This window comes from Triturus cristatus, chromosome 1_1, assembly GCF_964204655.1.
Source record: "Triturus cristatus chromosome 1_1, aTriCri1.1, whole genome shotgun sequence".
In the NCBI taxonomy this organism is placed as follows: domain Eukaryota; kingdom Metazoa; phylum Chordata; class Amphibia; order Caudata; family Salamandridae; genus Triturus; species Triturus cristatus.
Genome location: NC_140579.1, coordinates 143,745,270 through 143,766,692, shown reverse-complemented (window position 1 = coordinate 143,766,692; position 21,423 = coordinate 143,745,270). Strand labels below are relative to the sequence as shown.

General features: G+C 47.5%; 1 protein-coding gene across 1 annotated transcript in view; it reads left to right on the top strand.

Moving 5' to 3' along the window:
* Positions 1-5,831, top strand: part of SMIM40 (small integral membrane protein 40) — a 54,830-nt gene extending 48,999 nt beyond the window's left edge. The window contains exon 2 of the mRNA XM_085654733.1: positions 5,518-5,831. The gene's annotated coding sequence lies outside the window, so the exon portion shown is untranslated. The remainder of the gene's footprint in view (positions 1-5,517) is intronic.
* Positions 5,832-21,423: the final 15,592 nt, after the last annotated feature.

Below are 21,423 nucleotides of genomic sequence, written 5' to 3'. Positions count from 1 at the left end.
TCAGGTGGTGGTTAATGTAGGCTTGTCCTTTGTTGTGAAGAGCCTTGTGTGCATGGGTCAGCAGCTTGAATCCACATCTCTTCTGTACAAGGAGCCAATGGAGTTTCATGAGGTGGGGTGTGATGTGGGTTTATCGGGGAAGGTCGAGGATGAGTCTGGCTGCAGCGTTAGAAGCAGTCTGTAAGACCCTCGCTCGCAAGACTTACTGTGGAACTACTTACCTTTATTTTTTTTTTGCTACAAGGAAAACCTAATAAAATTCAGAAAATAGCCTGTCTCTATCACAAGAGAGTGAACATTTTCCAGCAAGTCTTTGCAACGGGTGCCTTAAACCTCTAGGCTCATTAAACAAGCAGGCTGTTTGTGACTATGCGAGTTAGAATATCTTTATTATGCATATTTCCTTGCTGCCATTAATGCTCGGGCAGACTATCATTCAGTCAGCTGCTTGTGGTGCTGCCCCTCATGACTTGACCCCCATTTGCCACCACTCCCATATCCAATCTATCGGTTTCCAGAAATGTTCTTTCCATTTCCAGCACTGATTTCCACTCTACATGTCACATTTCCATCCTCTCCCATACTACCAGAGTCCTTTGATTAAATATGTTTAATTTGATTTTCTTTTAAGAAGCCAATTGGCCAAAAAAATAACTTGTGATTGAATCAGAGCACCAAGCAATCAGACGGTGATGGTACTTAGCAAAACGAAAGCACAACAGAAGGGAAGGTGAATGGGCCAGATTGATAACACTGAAAATGCAACACTGCACCTTTAAGGCAAGTAGTACCTCCTTTCTCCCATAATGCCCCGCACTGGCAGTTGGCCTCGGTTCCTTTTGATTGGATAGCAGGAACCTGAATCCTCTTGAACGTGGAACCTCATTGTCACTGCTGGCTGGGGAGGAGGGCAATGAAGAGTGCCATGACAGAGAACTAGGATTAGGACTTATTAATTTCGCCTTTTCCATCATGAATGATAGCGATAAACACTTCAACGAATCAGAAGCTGTTGCACTTGAATAGTGTTTGGGCACAATGTTAAAATAATTTGAAAAAGCGGAAAACGGATATTTGAGTCAGAGATGTCACAAAGAAACCTGACTCAGCGATGTCTGTCCTGGAGTATAAATCTAGACAGCAGTGTCTATAGATGTAGCTAGATCTCCAGGTAGCTGCCATACATATATTGGAAGTGAGGGTATTTCTCAGCTTTCCACTGTGACACTTTTCCCCATACTGGTTATACTCTGTCAGAAGGGGTTAGTCGGCCTTCTGATGGCATATTATACACAAAACAAGTGATCTTCTTGTGGACTGCTTGGTAGTGGCTAGGACAGCTGTGATAGATCTTAAATTTTACTTTACTAGGTTTTTCCAGAGAGTGAGGCAACACTCTGCCAATGCCCAATGTACGGAATGATCTCTCGGCTGAAGTGCAGTGCTATGAAAAACAAACATGAAAGGGAAATGAAATGAATTACATGGATATTAAAGTCAAATCCTGGTAAGGAAATATGGGTTCTATCCTATCCTTGAGTAAGGTTCCTGTGATTACAACATTTTTGACATTGTAATAGTCTCTAGAAAAGCAGCTTTCCAGGTTGCTGCCAATAAGAACATTGAGCCTTTTGTTTATGGTTCCTTGTTTCTCTTTCTGGAATAGTACCTGGGGAACTCTCTTTTCCTTTCTAGTTCAACAACTTTTAACATCTGAACATCTGCCTTTGTTTATGGAGCTCATCGTCAGAGTTACCAAACAGTGGGGAGCGCAGCAAGACACAGGTTACAAATGTAATTATTTGCATCTGAACTTATGCTGGTCAATCAAACCTGGGATGTCCTATGAAGAGAGATTCTTTGCGTATAACTATTGGCTGAAAGGTCAGTGTCGCGACTCTGCGAAGAGCTGTGTGGAGGAGCAGGCCTCGGACACTAATTCATCAAACTCCACCCTATAAGAACTGCAAAGGAAGAATATGAAATCTAGAACCTACTGGCTTGTAATAGGGGACAATGGGGAAGGGGAGGAGAAGAGAAAAATAGCCTGGAGCAGATGACATATCTCTCAATAGGTAAATGGTACACCTCTCAGTGGGTCGATGGTACATCTCTCAACAGGTCGATGGTACACCTCTCAGTGGGTCGATGGTACATCTCTCAACGGGTCGAAGGTACATGTCTCAGCAGGTCGAAGGTACATGTCTCAGCAGGTCGATGATACATCTCTCAACGGGTCGATGGTACATCTCTCAACGGGTCGATGGTACATCTCTCAACGGGTCGATGGTACATCTCTCAGTGGGTCGAAGAGACAACTGTTCTAAGGTTCTCTCCTACAAGTGTATTAGCAGGACCACACACACTCCAATTTCTTGTGGTCTGACTGAATGAGACAGATGTAAAACTCTTGAAATGGTTTAACATTTAACAGAATATAATCTTCATCCCCTTCTTTATTCCTGATGCTCCATAGATAAGGTGGGTAAAGAGCTCAGGAAGTACCTGGAGACCTTCCCCGTGTTCTGGAGCACCAGGAGATGCTGAAGAATGGCAGGTCCACCTAATCAGGACCGGCTCTAGGGCGATGCCACTGGTGCAGCTGCACTGGACGCTGAATTTGGGGGGGAGCATGTTTAGAAATAACACAAGTTTAAAAGCAAAGTCTCAGAATTCCTTCTGTGTCCAGCAGTTTTCAGGCAACAATATAAAATTTCAAGATGTCTCTCGTGATTAATGTTCTAGCTGGAGAGGGATCTTTTGTCTAGTGGCAGTTTCCACTCATGAAAAAGTTAGCATGCCTGCTGCAAGAACTTGTAGCACACACATCACCGAAATGCATCTTATCGGGATAGCTCAGTGCGTTTTTGCTTCTATCATAGAAATCCTTTTGCCCAGTCTTTCATTAGCCTAATGTTGCTAAAAAGGGTTCATTTGGGTATGAATACATTCTTATTAGTAAAGCCAACCTTAACTACTGTGGTAAGTTTTAAATGACGCTTGTGCTACTCTTGGAAATATACTGCATTCTAGTATCAGCAACGGGACTCCTACACCTTGTAATCCTCATTGTTTTGTTTTATGTAACATTTCCTATAGACTAATTTACTCATGTATGATTCACTGACTCTGTATAATGTGTACATGATGAAAAGTGCTCTGACATCCTACACTGGTATTAGCAATGCTATAAGACAAATGAAATGCATGTGAGAGAGGGGCTATTGAGAGATGAGGGGCACTGGTGGAGCAAAGCAGTAGGGAAATTTGGGTAGAAGGAGGTTTTTGGGGGATTGGAGGCACCAATAAAATTGTCGCACAGGGCATCACCAGCGCTACAGCCAGCCCTGCATCTAATTATGTAAGAATGCAGATCCAGGTGGGAATAGATCTCTAGAAATATGAATCTAAAGGTAGGGAAACATGAGGAAAAGAGAGTTAGCAGGGAACAAAAAGATTTAAAGGGAACAATACAACTTAGCAGTTGTGAGGCAACTCGTTCCAGCCTTCAGCTTTTGAGCTGTTTAAATTAGCCAGACAACAGGCCTTCCATTAATCTAATTGGCTGTATACCTCATTTGAGCTGGAAGACTCGGCTTCTGCATCTCAACCCCAGCCGCTTATTAACCAGTTTCCAAATCAATGATCGTCTCTTCTTGCTAGTTCCTCTCCGAGACCTTCGAGGAGTCATGGTGGTCAGATAAGTCAGCCTCAGCCCTTATAGCCTGATTTCTGATCAGGCATTCTTCCTTCGTAACTTCTTGGAAGTCCTATCTGTTGTCTTTGGGTAGGTCTGCTGAAATTCACCATCAGTTCCCAGAGACCCCCCTCAAATCTGCTTAATAAGGCCAAGCACTAACTTCATTGCACTTCCATATCAAGCCTTCACTTGATGGGACCAGTGGTCATGGGAGAGAATCGTGCATGCCTTTTCCATACAACCAGAAGTATGACAGACTGAGGTGGAGAACCTATTGTCATTAGAACCGGGTCCTTGTACTTTTGATCAGCCAGGATGGAGCAGATGTGGTAGCAGTAGGTGTTTAGAAAAAAAGTCTATCTTGGTTGGAAGTCCTAACCAGCAGAAGTAGTTTCAACAGAGTGTGGTCATTCAAATTCTCAAAGTATATTGCTCACTCAATACGTGTATCCGAGAGAGGGATACTTAATGTTCTGGACCGTTCTCACGTCATTATTGGAAGACACAATTGAAAATAACCATGGAGGTGAAGTTGCGGGATACATATTAACCCAGACTCTAATTCTGCCCTGGTCCGGTGAGCGATATTTTAGCCAAATAACTTGATTCAGAACAGTCTTGCTTTGATGGCTAAAGTTTCAATGGAGATAAAGGTTTTGAGGCTTAAGGTGTTCTCAAGACCAAAAGACACTTCAACTTCACAAAGAACATCTTTGACATCATTGCTGTTCTTGAGGGTGAATATATAGACAGAAAAATGTTTTAAGTTTCATTATTGATGGCAAAGCAAGAGTTCATGATGACCAGTCTCTGCTCTGTTTTTCGAACTCCATCACAAGAAGTTGTGCGGTAGGTTAGATTTTGCTGGGGTGAAGAGATAATCTCTCCATGGCCGTCCTTTAAAATCTTCCTTCAGTAACTCTTGCCTTCTCTGCATCCTCTTGTGTCAGAGAGGATGCAGTTGCATTTCTTCAGGGTGAGCATTGATATCTTCTGGCAAATAGGGAATTCTTCATTTGTCACTATCCTTAAGTGAAAACCAAATAAAAACCAAATAAAAGGCACAGTTAAGAAAGATAGGAGAGCAGAAGGCAAGTGCTCCAGGATCATGCTAGCTAGAAAAAAGAACTGAGGGACTTATTTACGAGCCCCATGAGCCGCCAGAGCGTCATTTTTTGTAACGCTCCTTCGGCACAATTTAATATCTATCGTGTTATCTTGAGCAATGGAGCTTCTCCAACCATCAACACCATTTTTGTAAAAAAAAAAGAAAAAATATGCACTGCTAAATAGGTTTCTATATGACAAGTATTACAATTTATCAGCAATCAGCGTGTGGTCAGCACCATGCTTTTCACCAGTAGCTTTAAGAAAGAAGCTGCACTATACATGGCAAGTGACCCATTACTTTCTAGCGAGGCTTGCACTACACAAACACCTTTATACGCGTACAAGCACTGTTGCTCCACTGTTCTGCCCTTATGCTTTTCAGGGGGCAAGGCGTCACTGCCTTGCCCCTCCCTCACTTAGGGGTAGGCAACATATAAAAGAGCCTGGTGGTGGGAGGTCTTCTGCAGCTCATGTGCCTCCAGGAGTGCAGGAGAAAAGCAAGGTAGGGTTCTCCTGCCACAGCCTGGAAGAATCAGGTGGGGTGGGAAGGTCATGACTTGGTATCAAAAGAAGAACACTGAAACATTCTTAACAAAAATTAAGCATATGAGTCTACGAGCGTTGAGCTACCAACACACTAATCCTAATTCTGGCTTTCTAGTTAAAACATTGTTAGCTGATTTGGTTGGTTGTCATTCTGTGTTTAGGTGTCAACAAAAAGAAACTCAGCGGCACCGACTGGAGCTTTCTATGATGCCAAACGTGTGTATGTTGGAATCGACTGCATGTGCGATCTGGGAAGAAAAAGCTTCTTACAGCAGCCCTTCCAAATCAACCGTAAGATTCCACAATGAAAGGATGCCAGAAAACAAGAGACAAACAGAAGTTTGATATATGCCAGATCTTGCATGATATGCTTCTCCCTGAAACTGTATTATGAAGCTTGAACTGCTTGAGAGTGTGGGAAACACATACTGTATTAAATGATTCCATGGCCATGAGGCGCCAATAAAACCCTGTATTTACCCCACACTGGGTCTGTCTGGTGTCTTGTGTTTTACTAGGTCATATCTTCTCTGTTTATAGGCTTTTTGATCTGAAGACAGGTTGCACAATAACTAAGATGTCCAAATCTTTATGTTTTAAATGAACCTTTATTGAGTTTTTAAACGTACAAGAACATAATGTCATAGCCGTTTATCCCAGTGCACGGGAGTCAGTGATGAAGGCAGGTACAGCAGTTATGGAGTGGAATGAACAGCAAACAAGTCCTCCCCCAATGACCTGAGCCAGGTGAGCCTTTGTTCTAACTGCATAGACAGAGGAATATATTAGCAAGTAGGATTTAAACAGAGTCCAATTCAGCGACGATTGGGATCATTTAATCTGGACTACGATTAACTCATTCGGGGTTGCACATCATTGAGGAATGTTTACCAATCTCGAAATGGGAAACAAAGCAGGAAATGCTTCACCAACCCCACCCACCCTTGGCTGAGCCGTATTACAGAATAGACCGCCTCCAGCACCACCATGCCGAAGACCATGTCTGGATTGCTCTCGCTCCCACATTGAGTGCTCAGTGCCGATCATGCCTGAACCATTCAAGTCTGCGCCGGCAGCTGTCCAGCCGACCTGAGAAGTTAAAGGCTCTTTTGTATTTACTTTTGCTACTCACCTGAAGAGAAGCTGAAAGAGAGTGCAAATGAGCTGATATATCGACATTAAGAGCGGTGTTAAGAACTTGAATACTGCAACCGCTCTCCCACTTTTCTCTTCACAGCACACTCCAGATCCAATGAAGATTGACAATAATTGCTTAGCCTGCTAAGCATCTCAGCAGATTATCTCACCACTGCTAAATAACGGAGATGAAGGGAGAAACCAGTGCACACTCTACAGACATTGCAGACAACACAGAATGGCACACGAAAACAAAGAGGATGCTACTCAAACCCAGCCTCACCAGAAGAAGAGCCAAAGCTTGCCTGTGCACCACCCAGAAGCACTGATACTGCAAATCACTTTCAAGCCCTACAAAATGCCAAGGGTTGCGACACGGATCTTCAAAACAATGGGAAGACCAGGATCATTTTGAAGAACTTGTCCACTCACAACGATCTTGTGAAAGTACTGGAGTAACACTGCGCCTTCATTTTCAAGAGCAAGACCTGGCATGACCACGCAAAAATCATGCTTGCAACACCTGAAGATTATAGGAGTGTGACCAGCGTACTTAAGGAGCAGAAAGAAAACAAGTTACTTACCTGTAACTTTGGTTCCCCAGTATTGATAACTTTCATAGATTCTCATGCTTTGTATCTTTCCCCGTCGTCGGAATGGGAGCCTCGGTAAATAAAAAATATATCATAACCATAGAAACAAAAGAGAAAATAGGCCTAGGCCTCATCTCATTTTGTAGTATATCACCCTCTTTGTGTAAAAGAGCCCAAACTTTTGCCAGGACCAATCAGCACAGCCTCACCCTTTGGAACCTTCCTGAGAGAGCTCAGAGCCTCAGATTTTCGTAGCCGTTGTGCAAACAGCCACTACCTCAGTAAACCGGCAGAGCTTTCCCAGGGGAGGTGGGTGGGCGCATGAGAATCTATGAAAGTTACCAATACTGGGGAACCAAAGTTACAGGTAAGTAACTTGTTTTCTTACCCCAGTATTGGAACTTTCATAGATTCTAATGCTTTGTATCAGAATAGTTAGCAGTAAATCACAAAAGCACATTTTGGTAGACACTTGGCCTTACATAACCATCTCAGTTTACAGTAACAACCAGTACAAGGTAATCAAGAAAAACAATCATTACTGAACCAAATGTGCTTACCAGGATGGAGGGATTGTAGGGAAAGCTCACCTTTCAATGAAAAAGATTCCTGAGGACTGCTTGACCAACAGCCGCGTCATCTCGTCCCACCGACTCCAGGCAGTAGTGTTTCGTGAAGGTGTGTACACTGCTCCGCGTTGCTGCCCTGCAAATGTCTTTGATAGCAACTCCAGCAAAAAGAGCCACTGAAGATGCCATCGCTCGTGTAGAATGAGCTCGGGCCCTTCTGTCCAAAGGTTTGCCCGCAGCCTGATGACAGAATTGAATTGCACTGGAGATCCAGCGGGAAATGCCACTCTTAGCGAGAGGCAACCCCTTCCGTGGTGCACTGTAGGAAATAAATAACTGTGTAGACTTCCTGAAAGATCGTGTGCGCTCGAGATAGAATTTCAGACATCTCTGGACATCCAAAGAATGCAATGTTCGTTCCGCCTGGGTAGAAGGACGTGGAAAAAAGGAATTCAAAATCAAGGGTTCATTCAGATGAAAATCCGAAGGTACCTTCGGGGTGAATTTTGGGTTGGTTCTCAAAATTAGCACATCCTTTTTGAACTGCAGAAAAGGCTCCACTATGGACAGAGCCTGGAGTTCACTAACCCTCCTAGCCGATGTCAACGCTAAGAGGAGGGCTAGCTTCCAAGATAGGAACTTCAAGTCCGCCCTGTGAATCGGCTCAAAAGGAGCTTTCATGAGCTGAGCCAGTACAAGGTTGAGTTGCCAGATTGGTGGGGGTGCTCGGACCGGAGGATACATCCGAAACAACCCTTTAAGGAACTGTTTCACAATCCTTGCGGACCATAGAGATGGCCCCGAGGTCTTTCGTCTAAAACGGGATATGGCAGCCAAATGTACCTTGACCGAAGAGTGCGCCAAACCTGATTTAGCCAGTGACAGGATGTAAGGCAAAACCTGATGTGGCCGGGATTTATAAGGATGGAGTTTATTCCTCTGGCACCACAGACAAAATCTTTTCCATTTTGCCCTGTATGTCTTATTAGTGCTTGGCGCCCGCGCCTGAGACAAAACATCCCTGCATTCCCTGGAGAGATTCAGATAACGGAATTCTCTGTGTTCAGGAGCCACGCTGTCAAGTGTAGTGACTTCGGATCCGGATGGAGCACCTGTCCCTGATCCCGCGACAACAGAGATGGAATCAGCGGCAAGCGAATTGGGCGATCCTGGGAGAGAAGCAGGAGTTCCGTGAACCAGAACTGCCGGGCCCACGCTGGAGCAATGAGAATCATCTTGCATGGTTCCGCCCTGACCTTCCTGAGAACTCGAGGAATGAGAGGAATGGGAGGAAAAGCGTAGCAAAATGCGCCGAACCAAGCAATCGAAAGGGCATTCCCCAGCGATCCTCAATGGGGAACCTTGCTTGCGTAAAACCGACATTTGGCGTTCTCCGGGGACGCAAAAAGGTCTATGGTCGGAGTACCCCATCTCTCGAACACTTCCTCCAGCATGGGCTGGTCCAATTTCCACTCGTGAGTCACTTTCCTCTGACGACTCAGAGCATCCGCCGTGATGTTGAGGCACCCTGCTAGGTGCTCGGCCTGTAGGGTGATCTTGTGAGAAATCGCAAAATCCCAGATCGACTGAGCCTCTTTGGACAGAGTTCGCGATCTTGTTCCCCCTTGCTTGTTGATATAGTGCATGGCCGTCGTGTTGTCTGTCCGGACCAGCACTGCACGATTCTGAAGTCTGGGAAGGAACGCCAGCAAGGCTAAGCGGATAGCCATCAGCTCCAAGAGGTTGATGTGGTTTAGGCTTTGCACTGGACTCCAGTGACCACTGATTTGAAGCTCCTGGAGTACCGCTCCCCAGCCTTCTAAGGAGGCATCTGTGGTCACCACCATAGGAGAAGGAGGGGTCCTAAATGTTAATCCCACTGCGATGTTCTCCTTTACCAGCCACCACTCGCAGGCCTTGCGCATACCTGGTGTTATCCACACCTTGTCGTTGAACGACCCTTCTGCCTGGCGCCATTGTTTGTCTAACTCCTCCTGCAGAGGACGCATATGAAGCCTGCAATGCGGTATTAATGGTATGCAGGATGATATCGATCCGAGTAAGGACTTGTACCGGCGAACCGACACATTTTTCCTCTGCAGCACTTGACGAGCGGAGGTGATCAGCTTGCGTTGACGCTCCTCCGACGGACGAGCGGTGCATAGTGTCGTGTCCAGAATAGCTCCAAGGAATCTTTGGGACCTGGAAGGTATCAGCACCGACTTGGATCTGTTGAGCTGAAGACCCAAGTGGGCGAACAATTGAATGCAAGTTGACACTGCTTGAGAAGCTGCCTTGAGCGACGGAGCCTTGACGAGCCAGTCGTCCAAGTATGGGAAAACCTCTAAGGATTGTTTCCTGAGAAAAGCAGCGACTGGTGCCAGCATCTTCGTGAATATCCGAGGTGCAGACCGAAGGCCAAACGGAAGCACCTTGAACTGGAAATGGCTCTTGCCTACTGTGAAGCGTAGATATTGCCTGTGAGCTGGGTGGATTGGAACGTGGAAGTACGCATCCTCTAAATCCAGGGACGCCAAAAAATCGCCCGGATTCAGTAGATGGAGAATATCCTGGAGAGTGACCATCCTGAAGGAGAGCTTGATGAGATAGGTGTTGAGCTCTCTTAGGTCTAGTATAGGACGCCACGTATCTTCCGTCTTCCGAACCAGGAAGAACCTGGAATAGAAACCCTTGCCCCTCTGCGAAAGAGGTACTGGTTCTATTGCCCCCTTGATGAATAGTTGGTGGGCTTCGAGATGTAACAGTCGGAGATGTTTTGAGGGACGGGCGTCCGGAGCTCTCGTTGGAGGAAGATCTTGGAATTCCAACGTATGGCCACTCTGAACAATATTCAAAACCCACCGGTCCGATGTTATAAGGACCCAGCTGTCCAGACAATAGGAGATCCTGCCCCCAACCGGTGTTCTTGGTCGGGGAGGAACAGTAGTCAGAGCCAGGAGGCCGCTATTGCCTCTTGGCATTGTCTCGTCCCTGACGATTCTGACGTCCTCTCTGGGACTGACGAGAGAAAGAAGCCGATTGACCTTGGCATTGGTTTGAATACTGATTCTTATATGACTGTCCTGACTGTGTGGAATACTGACGTTGGTTTCCTCTATAAGTAGAAAACCCTCGTCCACGTGCTCCTCTGAATGGAACCTTGCGATAATTTAAGGATCCTAAGGACCTTGCCGTGTCCATGTCCTTCTTTATGCTCTGCAGAGCCTCATCAACATGCTTACCAAAAAGCATTTCTCCGTCAAAAGGAAGGTCCAGGATCTTATTTTGGACCTCCTGACGGAACCAGGTTGCTTTTTGTGAGAAGTTGGCCTGATGTATGATGTCACTAGTTCTAGTGTACACCTTATATCAGTCCAAATACCCTTATGGTGATTGGTTGTAAAGTCAACCTTATAGACCAGCTATCCTAGTGGTAGCATGGACAAGAGCAGTCTTAGGCTAAACTCTGAATGGCATGTGAAGCCAGCTGTGATACCATATATAATCCCTTGAATACCAAATGAAAGGACACCACAACAGATATATATATAAAATAAAGTGTATTTATTCTAGTCAAACCCTCAGCACTCTTTATGAGATTAGAGGTAAGTACAACACAGTCTTATTTATGCATACATTAAGTCACACAGGTAAGTAATACAGTTAGGCCCTAGGGGCCACGCAAACCATATACTAAGTAAGTGGTATAAGGACCACTGTCACGGAAACAGAATAGGCCTCGGCCTAGGGAATCGCTGGGGCTACACTACACTAGCTTTAGTTAGGAAGTGGGAGGCCCACGGGATTCGTGTGCAGAGTGGAAACACTCACGCGTAATGCGTAAAAGTCACTAGCAATAGTACAGTTTAGAAAACGATAGATTTAGGACACTTCCAGAGTAGCTAGGAAGTCGAGACTGGAAAACTAGACACTAGGATAGTCACTATCCTGATGAGCACCGGAGTACCCAAGTTACCTAGCCCACAGGCTGCGGGTGCATAGGGGTGAAGTTGCGTCGGTTTTCGTCGTTGACTCCTATGGATGCCTGAAGAAAGATGCTGACAGGCAGTCAGTGAAGAGTGTCCGGTGGATCCCAAGGCTGGGATCAAGAAGAGGAGAGACCTGCAAGCAGAAGGGACAGAGTCAAGGTCACTAGCCAGTGACCACGTGGAACCAGGAAGGAACCAGGCGATGTCGTGAAGATTGCAGGTGAAGGTGAAGCTTGTCGCTGCAGCCAGGAGGACCAGGAAGCGTCGAGGACGACCAGGACCAGGAGGCGAGCTGTCCCACGAAGGCTCTTGCTGTCGGCGGCGTCGAAGTTGGACTAGGACTCACCAAGCCTTGGCAAGCGGAACCCACGAAGAACGGAGGACTTGCTTCTGGTGCAGACCAGGAAGGTCTGGGGTGCTTCTTCTTTGCAGAGAAGCGGGAGCCAGTCTGGAGGAGCCAAACCAGCGCAGAAGATTTCAGGATGCGTCGTCACAAAGGCCACTAGCCAGCGGGCAAGCAACCGGACAGACGCGGCAAGCAGGAAAATGCAGAAGGGCCCCACGCAGGACTCGTGGAGTGTGGGGGGCTGATCTTCGGTGCAGATGATGCTTGGGGTTGGGGCTTCTCAATCCCCAGTGCACAACTTCGAGGGTGCCTCAGAAGCTGCGCTTGAAGTTACTAGCCACTTTTCCCAGGTAGCCGGTCCCACGTTGCTCGTCGCCTCCACGGATCTCAGCTCTGCTGTGGATGTGGATCAGGGTCGGAGAAGTCTGGAAGTCAAGGCTCTGGTCGGGCTCTGCAGTCGGTTCCTCGTAGAACTTGGGCAAAGCAAAGGGTAGTCTCTTGATGGTGCCTGTTTGCACAGGGTAGCCACTCCTTGGCCACAAGGGAGATTCTTCAGTCTTCTTCTTTCGTCGAATGTCGAAGGTCCAGAGTTTCTGTTCAAGTTTGCAGGTTCAGGATAATCTAAAGTCTTGAGGCCCAACTCCCAATCTTATACTAATCTGGGGGGCTGGGATACCTGCTAGGTCAAGCCTTATGGGTGGGACCTGGGAGGGGGTGGTTACACCCACTTCCCTTTGTCCAGTTTCGCGCCAGAGCTGGGGCTGGAGTGCCCCAGCGCCGGTTTGAACTGGACTATGCAAGGAACACCTTGTGTGCCCCAGGCATGTCTCATTCCTTTCAGCCCACCCTGCCCCAATACACTAAAGGCTGTCTGGGGAGGTGCTAGCACCTCCCCAAGCAGGAAACCTATTGTCCAGGCCTCCCTGGCTGGGATCACTCCCAGCTGCAGGAGGTCAGACTTGTTTCGTGGCAGCAGCATCCATTTTGTGATGCTGAGGCTTTGGTCAGAGGCTAACAGTGAAGTATGATTTTAACATGTCTTTCCCTCTAGAAGGGGGGAATAATATCCTCATGTCCAGAAATGGCATGGGGGTATTATTCCACAGTGTTAGACACCTTACACGACATGTTTCGATAAAGCCAAACCATAGTTACCATAACCGTCTAAGATTATAAGGCACTTTAAGAGTATATGGTAGGCTATATCATAGAACAGCTATAAGGACTTGGTTCCGAAAGCTGCAGACAGGCTCAGCTCATGCTAGAGCACCATCTCACATGTTACCAAGCACTCTGCCTCCAAGATTGTTAAGGCCTGCCATAGGAGTGACCGATAGGTACACATGTGTCTATATGTAAGTTAGGTATAGGAATACTACACCTAAGCAAGGGGTGATTACACGACCTTGCCCCAGCTGAGTGATCAGCCAGTTGTGTCAAAATGGAAGGCCAGGCCAGGGGTGGCATAATACATGCTGCAGCCCCTGGTAGGCCTAGGGTACACCTATGCCCTGGGTACCTAGGGTACACTGTACAGGGGCCAATAAGGTGACCCTATCCAAATGGGTTATGCACCTAAAGTACATAGTATTAATTTAGAGAGAGAACAGCAGGGCTGTGGGTCTGATTAGCAGGCCCACAGCCACATCTAAGTCGAAAACCAGTAAAGCAAAAGCAAAAAGTGGGGGTGAACATAGAAAGCAGACCCTACTCTCCTACACAACCCCCCCCCCCCCAAACTTAGGGACATTAAACTAACCTTGACCAGTTGAGTCTTCATGTTCTAAGTGGAAATATCTAGAGAGTCCATCTGCATTGGCATGGTCAGTCCCAGGTCTATGTTCCACTGTGAAGTCCATCCCCTGTAGGGAAATGGACCACCTAAGAAGTTTGGGATTTTCACCCTTCATCTGATTTAGCCACAAGAGGGGCTTATGGTCTGTCTGAATCTTGAAGTGAGTGCCAAACAAGTATGGCCTCAGCTTCTTCAGGGCCCAAACCACAGCAAAGGCCTCCCTCTCAATAGCTGACCAACGTTTCTCTCTAGGGGTCAGCCTTCTACTTATAAAAGCAATGGGCTGGTCTTGACCATCTACATTCAGTTGTGAAATAACAGCTCCCACACCTAACTCAGAAGCATCTGTCTGGACAATGAACTCTTTGGAGTAGTCTGGACTTTTCAAAATAGGTGCACTGCACATGGCCTGCTTCAGGTCATCAAATGCTTTTTGACAGCTTACTGTCCACTGAACTTTCTTTGGCATCTTCTTGGAGGTCAAGTCATTAAGTGGTGTCACTATGGACCCATAGTTCTTAACAAACTTTCTGTAGTACCCAGTCAGGCCCAAGAAAGCTCTGACCTGAGTCTGGGTAGTTGGAGGAGTCCAGTCCTTTATGGTCTGGATCTTGCTCTCCAGTGGTTGAACCTGACCCCCACCGACTAGGTGGCCCAGGTATACAACCTTGCTCTGCCCTATCTGGCACTTAGTGGCCTTGATAGTGAGGCCTGCCTTTTGCAGGGCCTCTAAAACATTCCTCAGGTGGACCAGGTGATCCTCCCAGGTGGAGCTAAAGACAGCAATATCATCAAGATAAGCTGCACAGTAGTCATCCAACCCAGTAAGGACTTGATTCACCAACCTTTGGAAAGTGGCAGGTGCATTCTTCAAACCAAAGGGCATTACCACAAATTGATAATGTCCTCCTGGGGTCGAGAAAGCAGTTTTGGCCTTTGCATTCTCAGCTAGTCTAATTTGCCAGTAGCCTGCTGTCAGGTCAAATGTGCTCAAAAACTTAGCAGCTGCCAGTCTGTCAATGAGCTCATCTGCCCTAGGTATTGGGTGGGCATCTGTCCTAGTGACAGCATTGAGACCTCTGTAGTCCACGCAAAACCTCATCTCTCTCTTACCATATTGGGTGTGAGGTTTTGGCACAAGAACTACAGGACTAGCCCAAGGGCTCTCTGAAGGTTCAATGACTCCCAGCTCCAACATCTTTTGTACCTCAACTTTTATGCAGTCCCTGACATGGTCAGGTTGCCTGTAGATTTTACTCTTCACAGGCAGACTGTCACCAGTGTCCACCTCATGGGTGCACCAGTTTGTCTGACTTGGGGTCAGAGAGAACATATGTCTGTAGGATTGCAGAACTTGTCTGCAGTCCTGTTGCTGATGGACAGTGAGGCTGTCAGAAAAGACCACACCATCAACTGAGCCATCATCAGGGTTCTGAGTCAACAGGTCTGGGAGAGGGTCACTCTGTTCCTCCTGCCCCTCATCTGTAGCCATGAGTAGCCCCATGTCTGCCCTGTCAACATATGCCTTCAATCTGTTGACATGAAGCACCCTGTGGGGGCTTCTGGGAGTCCCAAGGTCCACCAAGTAGGTGACTTCTCCCTTTTTCTCAACAATAGTGTGGGGCCCAGACCATTTGTCTTGGAGTGCTGCTGGGGCCACTGGCTCCAACACCCACACTTTCTGTCCTGGCTGGTAAACAGTCAGTACAGCCTTTTGGTCATGCCAAGCTTTTTGGAGTTCTTGGCTTGCCTCAAGGTTTTTAGAAGCCTTCTTCATATACTCTGCCATCCTGGAGCGGAGACCAAGTACATAATCCACTATGTCTAGTTTGGGTTGTCTGAGAGGTCTCTCCCATCCTTCCCTCACCAAACACAGGGGTCCTCTTACAGGATGCCCAAACAAAAGCTCAAAGGGGCTGTAGCCAACCCCCTTTTGTGGGACCTCTCTGTAAGCAAACAGAAGGCAGGGTAAAAGGATGTCCCATCTTCGCCTAAGCTTGTCTGGTAATCCTTTTATCATTCCCTTTAGGGTCTTGTTGAATCTCTCAACAAGCCCATTGATCTCTCAACAAGCCCATTGCACTGTGGGTGATAGGGTGTGGTGAACTTATAGTTAACACCACACTCCTTCCACATTGCAGTCAAGTATCCTGACATGAAGTTGGCACCTCTGTCAGAAATGACCTCCTTTGGAAAGCCCACTCTGGAGAATACTCCAAGCAGGGCCCTTGCCACAACAGGAGCTGTTGTGGTCCTCGGGGGAATTGCTTCTGGGTACCTGGTGGCATGGTCCACTATCACCAGTATGAATCTGTGCCCAGATGCTGTTTGTGGGTCCATTGGTCCTACAATATCTATGCCCACTCTTTCAAAGGGGACCCCCACCACAGGTAGTGGTATGAGGGGGGCCTTTGTGGTGCCACCTGATTTGCCACTGGCTTGGCAGGTGACACAGGAGCGACAAAACTCCTTAGTATCTTCTGACATGAGGGGCCAGTGAAAGTGAGGGACAAGCCTGTCCCAGGTCTTGTTCTGGCCTAAATGTCCTGCAAGGGGAATATCATGGGCCAAGGTAAGAAGGAAGCCTCTGAACTTCAGTGGTATGACCAACCTCCTGGATGCACCAGGCTTGGGGTCTCTAGCCTCTGAATACAGTAGCCCTTCATCCCAATACACTCTATGGGTACCTTGAGCATTCCCTGCAGCCTCAGCAGCAGCCAGCTGTCTGAGGGGTTCCAGAGAGGGGCAGTCTAATTGAGCCTGCCTCAGATCTGCCCTTGAAGGTCCCTCTGTCCCAAGAAACTCAACCTGATCAGGTTCAAGTTCTTCTAGGACAGTTCCTTCAGGGCTCTCAGAATCATCCTCCTGGGAGGGCTGATCCACCACCTGAGGCAGGGGGGAAGGCACAGCCTTAACCCTACTGCTCTTTCTCTTGGGTTGTGACTGGTCCATAGTTTCAGGATCCAGCACTTGTTCAGTGGTGCACTTTTTGGCATGTGACCTGGTCACAGAAAGGACATGTGCATCTATCCCCAGCATTTCTGCATGGGTCCTATACTCCACTTCAGACCAAACTGAAGTTTCAAGATCATTGCCCAGTAAACACTCTACAGGAAGGTCTGAACTAACAACAACTTTCTTGAGGCCAGTTACCCCTCCCCAGGAGAAGTTAACAATAGCCACACTATGGGAGGTAGTGGCATTGCTAGCGTTGGTCACTAGGTAATTCTCACCTAGTATGATCTGTCCAGGGTCCACAAAAGCAGGTGTCACCATTGTGACACTAGCCCCAGTGTCCCTGTAGGCCTGAGCCATTCTTTGGTTGATAAAAGGAGTCTGTCTGTACTTGCCCAGGTTACTGGGGCCTACAGTAGAGGACAAAGCTAAGTCCCCATCACAGATCAGAACAGCCTGAGTAGGTACTCTGACTAGGCCAGAATCCTCCTCAGTTCCCAGGGTTAACCCTACTACACCCTTTTGCTGGGAACCACCACTTACAGCTGAACTAGGGGGTACAGTTGCCTTAGGGGCAATGGTGGCTGGGGGCTTATCCTTTTTGGTGCACTCACTAAACCAATGTGAGTTGGACTTACAATAGTTGCACCATGGTTTCTTTTGGCCATCTTTCTTTTTATCCTTTTTGGGACCACCCTCCCCCTGAGCCTTTTGGGGGCCTGGTGAAGACTTCTGGTCTTTTTGTTTCTGATCATTACCCTTCTGGTCTGCCTTTTTCTGATCACCGCCCTGGTTCTGGTTTTTCTGCTTAACTCTAAGTCCTGACCCATCTATCTGCCTTCTTTCCCAATTCTTGGGGAGAAGTCAGATCAGAATCAATCAGGTGTTGATGCAATAGCTGGGTTTGACAGTTGTTAAGTATTTGTTCTCTCATGATCAAATTATACAATCCTGTATAGTCCTTAACCTTACTTCCCATTAGCCAGCCTTCCAGAGCCTTAGTGGCACAATCTACAAAGTCAGTCCAGTCCTGAGTCTGTGTCTTCTGGGTATCCCTGAACAACAACCTGTATTGTTCAGTGGTTAGGCCAAACCCATCAATCAGAGCACTCTTCAGGACAGTGTAATTATCTGCATCCTCATCACTAACTGTGAGGAGCTTGTCTGTACCTTTCTCAGAGAAGGAGAGCCACAAGATAGCTGCCCACTGACTTTGAGGTACCTGCTGTACTTTGCAAGCTCTCTCCAAAGCAGTTATCCATTTGTGGATGTCATCCCCACACTTGTAGGGAGGGACAATCTTGCTCAGGTTTCTATTATCATAGTGCCTGTCTCTATCCTTAGGGATATTGCTGCCACCAGTGGGTTCTGACCCACTTAACTTTTGCTCTCTAGCCAGAGCAAGCTTCTCCTTGGCAAGGGCAAGTTCTTCCCTCTGAATCCTCAGATTAGCTTCCCTCATTCTGGCTTCATGTTCCTTTCTCTCAGGGGAAGTCATTCCCCTGTGAGAGGAAACACTAGAGATGCTAGAGACATGGGAGTGGATGGATTCCCTTGAAGGGGATCTGTCCTTCCTGCTTCTCTGTGTAAGCCTACTTGGGGGTCTGTATGGGGGGACCCCATGCAAACTCCCATGTAAGCTTAGGTTAGCCTGGCTAAGTCTTCCTACTTGGCCCTGGCTGTCTACCTCTTCATCTGAAGTCCCATCTGACTCCTCTGTGGTGGGTAGACCCTCCTGTGTACCTAGGGTACCTGCCTGAGAGGCTTTAAGGGCATCATACTCCTTTAGGAGTTGTCTTAACTGAAGGAGGGTAGGGTTTGCACCCTGTTTTATTCCTCTGGAGGTACACAATTGTCTCATCTCCTGGAATGTTAAGGTATCATATCTAGAGGGGGTCTTCTGCAGACCTGACCCTCCTGAGAGAGCATCTACTTGATCTCCTCTCAGAGACACGATCTAGTGAGGGTGTGGTGTGTGCACCTACCTACACTAGTTGTTTCTACTAAACCTCTCTGGTAGTTGTAGTCAGGGTGTGTTACTCCCTTCAACCTACAACTACTAAGTCCAGTAGGACTTAAGTATTATAATCTATGTTATATGTACCTAGACAATATCTGTGTGATCTTTCAATTTAGTATCTCAAGATTACAATGGTATTACAACAGCAAGCTCAGATCCCAACCGCTGCTCACCAATGTGAGAAGTTGGCCTGATGTATGATGTCACTAGTTCTAGTGTACACCTTATATCAGTCCAAATACCCTTATGGTGATTGGCTGTAAAGTCAACCTTATAGACCAGCTATCCTAGTGGTAGCATGGACAAGAGCAGTCTTAGGCTAAACTCTGAATGGCATGTGAAGCCAGCTGCGATACCATATATAATCCCTTAAATACCAAATGAAAGGACACCACAACAGATATATATATAAAATAAAGTGTATTTATTCTAGTCAAACCCTCAGCACTCTTTATGAGATTAGAGGTAAGTACAACACAGTCTTATTTATGCATACATTAAGTCACACAGGTAAGTAATACAGTTAGGCCCTAGGGGCCACGCAAACCATATACTAAGTAAGTGGTATAAGGACCACTGTCACGGAAATAGAATAGGCCTCGGCCTAGGGAATCGCTGGGGCTACACTACACTAGCTTTAGTTAGGACGTGGGAGGCCCACGGGATTCGTGTGCAGAGTGGAAACACTCACGCGTAATGCGTAAAAGTCACTAGCAATAGTACAGTTTAGAAAACAATAGATTTAGGACACTTCCGGAGTAGCTAGGAAGTCGAGACTGGAAAACTAGACACTAGGATAGTCACTATCCTGATGAGCACCGGAGTACCCAAGTTACCTAGCCCACAGGCTGCGGGTGCATAGGGGTGAAGTTGCGTCGGTTTTCGTAGTTGACTCCTATGGATGCCTGAAGAAAGATGCTGACAGGCAGTCAGTGAAGAGTGTCCGGTGGATCCCAAGGCTGGGATCAAGAAGAGGAGAGACCTGCAAGCAGAAGGGACAGAGTCAAGGTCACTAGCCAGTGACCACGTGGAACCAGGAAGGAACCAGGCGATGTCGTGAAGATTGCAGGTGAAGGTGAAGCTTGTCGCTGCAGCCAGGAGGACCAGGAAGCGTCGAGGACGACCAGGACCAGGAGGCGAGCTGTCCCACGAAGGCTCTTGCTGTCGGCGGCGTCGAAGTTGGACTAGGACTCACCAAGCCTTGGCAAGCGGAACCCACGAAGAACGGAGGACTTGCTTCTGGTGCAGACCAGGAAGGTCTGGGGTGCTTCTTCTTTGCAGAGAAGCGGGAGCCAGTCTGGAGGAGCCAAACCAGCGCAGAAGATTTCAGGATGCGTCGTCACAAAGGCCACTAGCCAGCGGGCAAGCAACCGGACAGACGCGGCAAGCAGGAAAATGCAGAAGGGCCCCACGCAGGACTCTTGGAGTGTGGGGGGCTGATCTTCGGTGCAGATGATGCTTGGGGTTGGGGCTTCTCAATCCCCGGTGCACAACTTCGAGGGTGCCTCAGAAGCTGCGCTTGAAGTTACTAGCCACTTTTCCCAGGTAGCCGGTCCCACGTCCCTCGTCGCCTCCACGGATCTCAGCTCTGCTGTGGATGTGGATCAGGGTCGGAGAAGTCTGGAAGTCAAGGCTCTGGTCGGGCTCTGCAGTCGGTTCCTCGTAGAACTTGGGCAAAGCAAAGGGTAGTCTCTTGATGGTGCCTGTTTGCACAGGGTAGCCACTCCTTGGCCACAAGGGAGATTCTTCAGTCTTCTTCTTTCGTCGAATGTCGAAGGTCCAGAGTTTCTGTTCAAGTTTGCAGGTTCAGGATAATCTAAAGTCTTGAGGCCCAACTCCCACTCTTATACTAATCTGGGGGGCTGGGATACCTGCTAGGTCACGCCTTATGGGTGGGACCTGGGAGGGGGTGGTTACACCCACTTCCCTTTGTCCAGTTACGCGCCAGAGCTGGGGCTGGAGTGCCCCAGCGCCGGTTTGAACTGGACTATGCAAGGAACACCTTGTGTGCCCCAGGCATGTCTCATTCCTTTCAGCCCACCCTGCCCCAATACACTAAAGGCTATCTGGGGAGGTGCTAGCACCTCCCCAAGCAGGAAACCTATTGTCCAGGCCTCCCTGGCTGGGATCACTCCCAGCTGCAGGAGGTCAGACTTGTGTCGTGGCAGCAGCATCCATTTTTTGATGCTGAGGCTTTGGTCAGAGGCTAACAGTGAAGTATGATTTTAACACGTCTTTCCCTCTAGAAGGGGGGAATAATATCCTCATGTCCAGAAATGGCATGGGGGTATTATTCCACAGTGTTAGACACCTTACACGACATGTTTCGATAAAGCCAAACCATAGTTACCATAACCGTCTAAGATTATAAGGCACTTTAAGAGTATATGGTAGGCTATATCATAGAACAGCTATAAGGACTTGGTTCCGAAAGCTGCAGACAGGCTCAGCTCATGCTAGAGCACCATCTCACATGTTACCAAGCACTCTGCCTCCAGGATTGTTAAGGCCTGCCATAGGAGTGACTGATAGGTACACATGTGTCTATATGTAAGTTAGGTATAGGAATACTACACCTAAGCAAGGGGTGATTACACGACCTTGCCCCAGCTGAGTGATCAGCCAGTTGTGTCAAAATGGAAGGCCAGGCCAGGGGTGGCATA